Source organism: Hippopotamus amphibius, chromosome X (assembly GCF_030028045.1).
Source record: "Hippopotamus amphibius kiboko isolate mHipAmp2 chromosome X, mHipAmp2.hap2, whole genome shotgun sequence".
In the NCBI taxonomy this organism is placed as follows: domain Eukaryota; kingdom Metazoa; phylum Chordata; class Mammalia; order Artiodactyla; family Hippopotamidae; genus Hippopotamus; species Hippopotamus amphibius.
The window spans coordinates 36,638,369-36,649,871 of record NC_080203.1 but is presented as its reverse complement, the minus strand read 5'-3'; positions in this window follow the sequence as shown (position 1 = coordinate 36,649,871).

Here is an 11,503-nt window from a genome sequence, read left to right as displayed (position 1 = left end):
ATATATGAGTTAGTATATGTTATTTGTTTTTCTCTTTCTGGCTTACTTCGCTCTGTATGACAGTCTCTAGGTCTATCCAACTCATTACATAGAGTTCAATTTCATTCCTTTTTATAGCTGAGTAATATTTAATTGTATAAATGTGCCACATCTTCTTTATCCATTCATCTGTTGATGGGCATTTAGGTTGCTTCCATGTGCTGGCTATTGTAAACAGTGCTGCAATGAATATTATTGTACATGTTTCTTTTTGGATTATGGTTTTCTCTAGGTATATGCCCAGGAGTGGGATTACTGGGTCATATGGTAGTTCTATTTTTAGCTTTTTAAGGAACCTGCAAACTGTTTTCCATAGTGGCTGTACCAACTTACAGTCCCACCAACAGTGCAGGAGAGTTCCCTTTTCTCCACACCCTCTCCAACATTTATTGTTTCTACATTTTTTGATGATGGCCATTCTGATTGGTGTGAGGTGATACCTCATTGTGGCTTTGACTTGCATTTCTCTAATGATTACTAATGTCGAGCATCTTTTCGTGTATTTGTTGGCCATCTGTATATCTTCCTTGGAGAAATGTCTGTTTAGGTCTTCTGCCCATTTGTGGATTGGGTTATTTGCTTTTTTGGTATTAAGCTGAATGAGCTGCTTGTATATTTTGGAGGTCAATCCTTTGTCCGTTGATTCGTAGGCAATTATTTTTTCCCATTCTGAGGGTTGCCTTCTAGTCTTGTTTATGGTTTCTTTCGCTGTGCAAAAGCTTTTAAGTTTCATGAGGTCCCATTTGTTTACTCTTGATTTTATTTCCATGATTCTAGGAGGTGGGTCAAAAAGGATCTTGCTTTGATGGATGTCATAGAGTGTTCTGCCTATGTTTTCCTCTAGGAGTTTTATAGTGTCTAGCCTTACATGTAGGTCTTTAATCCATGTTGAGTTTATTTTTGTGTATGGCGTTAGGAAGTGTTCTAATGTCATTCTTTGACATGCTGCTGTCCAATTTTCCCAGCACCACTTATTGAAGAGGCTGTCTTTTTTCCATTGTATATTCGTGCTTCCTTTGTCGAAGATAAGCTGCCCATATATGATTGAGTTTACCTCTGAGTTCTCTATTCTATTCCATTGATCTTCCTTTCTATTTTTGTGCCAGTACCATACTGTCTTGATCACTATGGCCTTGTAGTATAGTTTGAAGTCAGGAAAGCCTAATTCCACTGACTCCGTCTTTCCTTCTCCAGATTGCTTTGGCTATTCGGGGTCTTTTACATTTCCATATGAATCGTAAGATTTCTTGCTCTAGTTCTGTGAAAAATGCTGTTGGTAATTTGATAGGGATTGCATTGAATCTGTAAATTGCTTTGGGTAGCATAGTCACTTTCACAATGTTGATTCTTCCAATCCAAGAACATGGTATGTCCCTCCATCTGTTTGTATCATCTTTGATTTCTTTCATCAGTGTCTTATAGTTTTCTGCATACAGGTCTTTTGCCTCCTTAGGCAGGTTTATTCCTAGGTATTTTATTCTTTTTGTTGCAATGGTAAATGGGATTGTTTCCTTAATTTCTCTTTCTGCTCTTTTGTTGTTAGTGTATAGGAATGCAAGAGATTTCTGTGCATTAATTTTATATCCTGCTACTTTACTAAATTCATCAATTAGTGCTAGCAGTTTTCAGGTAGAATCTTCAGGGCTTTCTATGTATAATATCATGTCATCTGCAAAGAGTGACAGTTTTACTTCTTTTCCTATTTGGATTCCTGTTATTTCATTTTCTTTTCTGATTGCTGTGGCTAAAACTTCCAAAAATACGTTGAATAATAATGGTGAAAGTGGGCACCCTTGTCCTGTTCCTCTTCTTAGAGGGAATGCTTTCAGTTTTTCAACATTGAGAATGATGTTGGCTGTTGGTTTCTCATATATGGCTTTTATTATGTTGAGGTAATTTCCTTCTGTGCCCATTTTCTGGAGAATTTTTGTCATAAATGGATTTTGAATTTTGTCAAAAGCTTTTTCTGTGTCTATTAAGATTATCATATGGTTTTTATTCTTCAATTTGTTAATATGATGTATCACCTTGATTGATTTGTGCATATTGAAGAATCCTTGCTTTCCAGGGGTAAACCCCATTGATCATGGTGTTTGATGTTTTTAATGTGCTGTTGGATTCTGTTAGCTAGTTTTTTGTTGAGAATTTTTGCATCTGTATTCATCAGTGATATTTGCCTGTAATTTTCTTATTTTGTGACATCTTGGCCTGGTTTTGGTATCAGGGTGATGGTGGCCTCATAGAATGAGTTTGGGAGTGTTCCTCCTTCTGCTCTATTTTGGAAGAGTTTGAGAAGGATAGGTGCTTGCTCTTCTCTAAATGTTGGATATAATTTGCCTGTAAAGTCTTCTGTCCCTGGGCTTTTGTTTGTTGGGAGATTTTAAATCACAGTCTCAATTTCAGTGCTTGTGATTCGTCTGTTCATATTTTCTATTGCTTCCTTATTCAGTCTTGGAGGATTGTACTTTTCTAAGAATGTATCCATTTCTTCCAGGTTATCCAAATTATTGGCATATAGTTGCTTATGGTAGTCTCTCATGGCCATATGTATTTCTGGGATGTCACTTGTTACTTCTCCTTTTTCATTTCTAATTCTGTTGATTTGCATCTTCTCCCTTTTTTTCCTGATGAGTCTGGCTAATGGTTTATCAGTTTTGTTAATCTTCTCAAAGAACCAGCTTTTAGTTTCATAGATCTTTGCTATTGTTTCCTTCCTTTCTTTTTCCTTTATTTCTGCTCTGATCTTTATGATTTCTTTTCTTCTGCTCACTTTGGGGTTTCTTTGTTCTTCTTTCTCTGGTTGTTTTAGATGTAAAGTTAGGTTATTTATTCGATATTTTTCTTGTTTCTTAAGGTCCGACTGTATTGCTATAAACTTCCCTCTTAGAGCAGCTTTTGCTGCATCTTATAGATTTTGCGTTGTTGTGTTTCTATTATCATTTGTTTCTAAGTATTTTTTTTATTTCCTCTGATTTCTTCAGTGATTTCTTGGTTGTTTAATAGCATATTGTTTAGTCTCCATGTGTTTTTATTTTTTACAGTTTTTTTCAGGTAATTGATATCTAGTCTCATGGCACTGTGGTCAGAGAAAATGCTTGATATGATTTCAAGTTTTTTGAATTTACCGAGGCTTGATTTGTGACCCAAGATGTGATCTATCCTGAAGAATGTTCCATGTGCACTTGAGAAGAAAGTATATTCTTTAGTTTTTGGATAGAATGTCCTATAAATATCAGTTAAGTCGAGATGGTCTAATGTGTCATTTAAAGCTTGTGTGTCTTTATTTATTTTCTGTTTGGATGATCTGTCCATTGGTGTAAGTGGGGTGTTAAAGTCTCCTACTATTATTGTGTTCCTGTCGATGGCCCCTTTTATAGCTGTTAGCATTTGCCTTATGTATTGAGGTGCTCCTATGTTGGGTGCATAGATATTTACAATTGTGATATGTTCTTCTTTGATTGATCCCTTGATCATTATGTAGTGTCCTTGCTTGTCTCTTGTAATAGTGTTTAGTGTAAAGTCTAATTTGTCTGATATGAGTATTGAACTCCAGCTTTCTTTTGACTTCCATTTGCATGGAATATCTTTTTCCATCCCCTTACTTTCAGTCTGTATGTGTCCCTTGTCTGAAGTGGGTTTCTTGTAGACAGCATATATAAGGGTCTTGTTTTTATATCCATTCAGGCAGTCTGTGTCTGTTGGTTGAAGCATTTAATCCATTTACATTTAAGGCGATTACTGACATGTGTGTTCCTATTACCATTTTCTTAATTCTTTTGGGTTTGTTTTTGTAGGTCTTCTCCTTCTCTTGTGTTTCCTGCTTAGAAAAGTTCCTTTAGCAATTGTTGTAAGGCTGCTTTGGTGGTGCTGAGTTCTCTTCACTTTTGCTAGTCTGGAAAGCTTTTGATTTCTCCCTCAAATCTGAATGAGAGATTCTTGCTGGGTAGAGTATTCTTGGCTGTAGGTTTTTCTCTTTCAGGACTTTCAGTATATCCTGCCACTCCCTTCTGGCCTGCAGAGTTTCTGCGCAAAGATTAGCTGTTATCCTTACGGGTTTTCCCTTATATGTTATTTGTTGTTTTTCTCTTCCTGTTTTTAATATTTTTTCTTTGTGTTTAATTTTCATTAGTTTGATTAATATGTGCCTTGGTGTGTTTCTCCTTGGGTTTATTCTGTATGGGACTCTCTGCACTTCTTGGACTTGATTAATTATTTCCTTTCCTATGTTGGGGAAGTTTTCCACTATAACCTCTTCAAATATTTTCTCAGACCCTTTCCTTTTTTCTTCTTCTTCTGGGATGCCTATGATTCGAATGTTGGTGTACTTAATGTTGTCACCAGTGTCTCTGAGACTGTCTTTCATTCTTTTTATTGTCTTTTCTCTTTCCTGCTCTGTGACAGTTATTTTCCCCATTCTGTCTTTCAACTCACTTATTCGTTCTTCTGCCTCAGTTATTCTGCTGTTTATACCATCTAGAGTTTTTTCAACTTCAGTTATTTTGTTGTCCATTACTGTTTGTTTGTTCTTTAGTTCTTCTGAGTCCTTATTAAGTGTTTCTCGTATTTTCTGTATTTTGTTATCGAGATTTTGGATCATCTTTACTATCATTACTCTGAATTCTTTTTCAGGCAATTTTCCTATTTCCTCTTCCTTTATTTGGTCTTGTGTATTTTTACCTTGTTCCTTCATCTGTGACGTATTTTTTTGTCATCTAATTTTCCCCCCACTTTGAATGGGCCGGATTGTGTTCCTGTCCCACTGGGTGTTTGGCCTGAGGTCTCAAGCACTGGAGTTTGTAGGCTGTTGAGTAGAGCTGGGTCTTGGTGTTGTGGTGAGAACCTCTGGGAGACCTCACTCTGATGAATATTCCCTGGGACATGGGTTTACCTGTTAGTCCAATGTTTTGGACTCAGCGCTCCCACCTCAGGAGGTCAGGCCTGACCCTGGGCTTGTGAATCAAGATCGCAGAAGCTGTGTGGAGCAGGAAAATGAAAATAATAAAAAAAAGTAGAGGAATAGCAGAGCAATATCAAGATAAAAAATACGATAATAGGAAACTAACAAATATGTTAGAAAAATTTTAAAAAAAAAGATGAAGCAACAACTGGACAGTAAAACAACTGAAATAGCCTAAGTGATGAGGTGGGAAGAAAAAAAAAGAAAAAGAAAAAAAAAAGCCAGGAAAGGCCTTGGCTGTGTGGCTGGGCTTAGACAAGGTCAGGGGTGGGAGTGGGGGCTAGGCAATGGGCAGGGCCTATGCTTAGAAAAGGCTCTGGGGGTTAAGGGGAATGGGGCTTAGGCCCAATGAGGCAGAGAAGCCCAGGAATGCCTCTGGACCTGGGGGCAAAGGACCTGGTCAAGATACCCAGCAGGCTTCCTGGGCCCGAGTTGGTGGGAGAAATGCTAGGCATCTCCCCTAGTCCTCCAGTCTCAGAGGGTCCCTCCCCCTTGGGTTCTCGTCTTCCTCACCCCCTCCCTCCTATTCCCCTAGGACCCTCACAGCTGCAGGGGGCACTGGAAGGCAGGAGACCAGACTCTGTTGCCCAACAGACTTCCCAGGGCCAACTGGGCTAGGGTAACACCTGCAGCACTTCTCCAGATCTCCCAATCTCGTAGGGTCCCTGTCTGCCTCACTTCCTCTCCCCTGCCCCCACACTCTCCTAGGTCCCAAGTAGCTGGGGGGGTCCCTGAAGTGTGAAAGACCAGGTCCGTGATCCTAGCAGGCATCGCAGGGCTAGTGGGCAGGGTAAATGCCTTCTCTGCCTCCCTTGATCCTCCAATCCCAGAAGGCCCCCTCCCCTGCCTGCCTCTCCTCTTCTCCCCTGTTTTCCTTCTACACCCCTAGGACCAGTGAAACCTAGAGGGGCCCCTGGAGGACCAAAGACCAGGCCTGCAGGTGCAACAGGTCTCCTGGTGCCGAGTGGGTAGGGAGATTTCCTGCAGCATCTCCCCTGATCCTCTGGTCCTGCAAAGTCCCCCCCCACTGCTGTTTGCCTCTCTTCCTCTTCTCCTCTCCTCTCCTCCCTCCCTCTCACACCTGTATGACCCACTCAGCCGGAGAGACCGAGGGACCAGACTTGGGAGCCCAGCAGGCCCACTGGGCCCAAGTGGGCAGGGGAAAGGTCCTCCACACCTCCCCTGGTCCTCTGCTCCTGGAACATCCCACCACCAGTCTGCCTCTCTTCCTCTTCCCCTGCCATGCTCCAGTGTCCCCAGGACCAACGCATGTGGGAGGGGACCCTGGAGAGTTGGAGACCAGGCCTGGGAGCCCAGCAGGCTTCCCGGGCCAGTGGGCAGCGGAAATGCCTTCCACTCCTCTCCCGATCCTCTGATCCTAGAGGGTCCCTCCCCCCTTCCCCCTCTCTTCTTTTCCCCCCACCACTTCCCTCCTGTACTTCTAGGACCAACGGCCTGGAGGAGCCTTGGAAGGTGGAGGACCTGCCCAGAAGAAATACCCGGTGGCGCCTCCCCTATTCTTCTCTATTGATTGGTATTGATTCACTTAACACTAAGACCTGAAAACCTAACATAATTGTAAAATAGCCTCTCCATCATTTTAACAAAGTGTAGAGAAATAGCTTCAAAAACACAGTTCATGAGTACATTTAGGAACTCTATAAAAGAAGCAAATACTTATAAAGACTTTCTTTGCACTATAATTTTATGACTGTGGAAAAAATAAACTACATTTCAAACACATGCACTTTAAAAATGATTATAGTTCCCACCTGTGTGCTAGGTTATCTGGTTGTGAAGTGTGAATGCTGGCTTATTTTACAATCAAACCAAAACATAATAATGAGGACAATGGATTATACTTCTAGGATCCCTCTCCCTTAAGAATTCAACTCTTTTTCAGTGGTGCACTCCATTAATCCTTACACCATTCATCCAAGTTCAGCAGGAGGTAAGAATATCATCCTTGTTCATAAACAGAGAAATTGATCTGCCAAAAGATTAAGTGATTTGGTTGCAATCAGAAAATGAGTCAGAAGTGGAGTGAGGCAAAGAAACATGGTGTGACAGAAAAAAACCTAGATGGGAATCAAAAAGAAAGGTAGAAGACCTGATATGCTAGTCAACCCATTATACTCAATTGGTGTTCTAAACACCATCCAAAGCAGAGGAAGAGAAAAATGTAATATTTGATTGAGAAGCAGTGCAAGGAGCCTGGTCTCAAGATTATGAATTTTCAAAACTAAAAACAGCAATTTCTAACCGCAGTAAACATGAAAGCAAGATAAGCTACATGGACAACACTCAACTGCAAATACAAATTCCTAATGCTTCATCATTCATGTCTCTTTAAAAATTGCTAGGTATTCTAAAGTGATTTACAATTCTGTTATGTAGACAACATGCTCTCATAGATGAATCAAGGTACTTCATATCCAGTAGGCCTCAAAATGCATGTTTCCAGGTGCTTTTTCTTGCATTCCCTACCCTACTTAATGGTTTCACTATTGTCCTAGTCACTTTAGGTAGACAACACAGGGCTCAAAGCACTTTAGAGCAGTTTTAGGCTCATAGCAAAGTTGTGGAGAAGGTACAGAGACTTCCCATATACCCGCTTCCTCCAGACATACATATCCTACTTCATTGTTACCATCTCCCACCAGAGTAGTCCATTTGTCACTATTCATGAATCTACATCAACACATCATAATCACCCCAAATCCATAGTTTACATTAAGGTTCAATGTTGGTTTTGTACATTCTATGGGTTTGGACAAATGTATAATGACATGTGTCCATCATTATATTATCATACAGAGTATTTTCACTGCCCTAAAAATACTCTGTGTTCCACCTATTCATCTCCCCCACCTGTACCCCTGGCAACTACTGTTCTTTTTACTGTCTCCATAATTTTCTTTTCCAGATCGTCGTATAGTTGGAATCACATGATATGCAGCCTTTTCAAATTAGCTTCTTTGACTTAATAATATGCATTTAAACTTCCTTCATGTCTTTTCATGGCTTGATAGCTTGTTTCTTTCTAGGCTGAATAATATTCCATTGTCTAGATGCACCACATTTTATCCATTCATCTAATGAAAGACATCTTGGTTGCTTCCAAGTTTGGCAATTAGGAATAAAGTTGCTATAAACATCTGTGCACAGGTTTTTGTGTAGACATAAATTTTCAGCTCCTTTGGGTAAATACCAAGGAGAGTGATTGCTGGATCATATGTTAAAAGTATGTTTAGTTTTGTAAGAAACTGCCAAAGTGTCTTCCAAAGTGGCTGTATCATTTTGCTTTCCCACCAGCAATAAATGAGAGTTTCAGTTGCTCCGCATCCTCACCACCATTTGGTGTTGTCATTGTTTGGAATTTTGGCCATTCTAATGGGTGTGTAGTAGTATAACTTTGTTGTTTAAATTTGCATTCCCCTGATGACATATTATGTGAAGCATCTTTTCATATGCTTATTTTTCATCTGTATATCTTCTTTGGTGAGATGTATGTTAAGGTCTTTGGCCCATTTTTAAATTGAGTTATCTTAATGTTGAGTTTTATGAGTTCTTTGTATATTTTGGGTAAGAGTCTTTTGTCAGAAGTGTGTTTTACAAATACTTTCTCTCAGTGTATGGCCTGTCTTCTCATTTTCTTGGCATTGTCTTTTGCAAAGCAAAAGTTTTTAATTTTAATACAGCCTAGCTTTATTTTTTCATGATTCATGCCTTTGGTATGTATCTAAAAAGTTAACACCTCACCCAAGGTCATCTAGATTTTCTCCTGTGTTGTCTTCCAGAAGTTTTACAATTTTGTGTTTCACATTTAAGTTGATGATTCATTTTTAAGTTAATTTTTACAAAGGGCATAAGGTCTGTGCCTAAATTCATTTTTTGCATGTGAATGTCCAGTTGTTCCAGCACCATTTGTTGAAGAGACTGTCTGTGCTCTAATGTATGCCCTTGCTCCTCTGTCAGATATCAGTTGACTGTGTTTATGTGGATGTATTTTTGGGAAGTTGCTCTTCTGTTCCATGGTTCTATTAGTCTCTTCTTTCACGAATACCACATTGTCTTGATTGCTGTGCCTTTATAGTAAATTTTGAAGTTTAATAGTGTCAGTCCTCTTAATTTTTTTCTCCTCTTTCACTACTGTGTTAGTTATTCTGCATCTTTTGCCTCTTCATATAAACTTTAAAATCGGTTTGTCAATATCCAAAAAATAACCTGCTGGGATTTTGATTGGGATTGCTTTGAATCTATAGATCAGGTGGGGAAGAACTGACATCTTGATGATATTGAGTCTTCTGATCCATTAACATGGAATATCTCTCCATTTATTTAGTTCTTTTAAAATTTTGCTCATCAGGACTTTACAGTTTTCCTCACATATATCTAGTATGTATTTTGTTCGATTTATGCCTAAGTATTTCATTTTTCGGAGTGCTAATGTAAATGGTATTGTGATTTAGTTTGGTATTACTTAAAGTGTGTTTTGCAAAACATTAGGTCTGTAAAATACTCCTAAAGAGGTGTTTCATGGTCAAATAAGTGTGTGAAACACTGCATTTTCAACTCTCTTTTTATAGGTTCATAGTACACAGAAACACACTAAGTGTTTTGAAAGGTTACCCTGTAAACAAACTGTTTCATTTGTCAAGTCATTCTTTTCCAAACATATTTGGCCATCAAACCATTATTGTACATGCGTATCACACATATATAACACCTGTGGAACATATTTGAGAAGCCATATCAAGTTTAACTGATTTATTTTACATTTTACAGAATTTAGAGTGGAGGAAATAATGTGCCCAAGGTCACATGGCTAATAGGAACAGAGTCAAGATGTGAAGTAAGGTCTCCAGAATCCTAGTACAGTGTTCTTTTCATTATATCATTCTGTCTCTGATGCTTTCCTCACTTTCAATATAAAAACCTGGCATAATGTTTTATCTACTGTATCATGAAAATGTCTTCTGAAAAAATTCTTTTTTTTCCAAGCTTAATATCAATTCATTACCTCCGTAGTTCTCAAACTTAATAAATTACAGAATCACTGGAGGAGCTTTCTCAAAGCAAAGATTCCTGGGCTCCACATGTATAAAATCAGAATCTCTATGGGTGGGAGCCAGGAATCTACATTGTTATGCACAGGTAATATTGATTAGTGTTAAAGAGTGAGAACCAAGCTCTTTAGAACAGAATTTAGTGGGTCTAACATCTTCCTGGGGATATCTTTGAAAATGTAGGTTATGAGGGCCTTGCTCTTAGGGGTTCTAATTCTGTAGATCTGGGATAGAACCTTATAATTGGAATTTTAACAAGCATTTTCCCCTTTCCCCCAGGTAATTCTGATGTAGATGAACCTTGGATCACAACTCTTCTTGCCTGGATTTTCATGTTCTTCTCTCTCCATCCTTTTCTATATACCATTTGGAAATTATTTTTATTGAATATGATATGACAGCATATCCCTGCTCAAAAATCATTAGATAAATGATAAACTCATTAACAACATATACAAGTCTTATCTCTCCAATCTGATTCCAATCTCCCAAATAGAAATTGTACATTCTAACTCTAATAAGTTTTGTGCTGTTTCTACACATGCCTTGCTTAATCATACATCTATTTTTGTTTCCTAAAAGGTTACCAACCACCACATGATTATGTTCACTACCTGCTGTTTGAAAGTCCCTTGGCTATCAAAACATTAGATCTTCTGACACTCCTCCTAATAATATGAATGATGAGATTCTAAAGATATTTCTACAGGACCTTTCTCCAGTTACCTAGAGTTCATGGACAATGAACACTATAAGAACCTAACAATGACAAGTCTCCATTCATGTTTTTTAAAGTGTGTGTGTGTGTGTATTTAAGACTATCTTTCTCAGGAAAAGATTTCAGCTAAATTATGAGTTAGCAAAGTTAGTCTCTGCAGCATAAACCTTCACTTTCTGTACTTTCCTTTTTTTGCTGCCACTCTCTTCTCCACAAGTGCCACTTCCTCTCTCCTTTCAGTTGACATGATAAGCTCGTTCATGCAAAAGTGTCACATCTCATAGGAGCATGTGCCTTGTGCCTGGCACATATATGCTCATCACATGCATAAATAGACTCTGCAGACAGATAACTGTGCTATGCCTACTGGAATTTAATTAGAATTTTAAGCTCCAGTGAGTGGCAATGTTTTGGTGTGGGTGGCCTTCTTGGCACAATAAAATTCATAGTAATGGGGGAGCCACACTCTGCATTTATGTAGGATCCTTATTCCCAGATCCTCCTCTATCAAGCTGAGAAATATACGATTTCAAATGAGCCGATTTAGCTTTAATTAAAAAATTTTAAATAGAACATAGTATTCCAAAGTTTTGAAGTTTGCTTTTATCAATATTAGGAGAAAAATGCTAGAAGACATTTATATTTTTATTTGTGTTTATTTTTTAATTAATTTTCATTGGAGTATGGTTGCTTTATGATGTTCTGTTAATTTCTACTGTA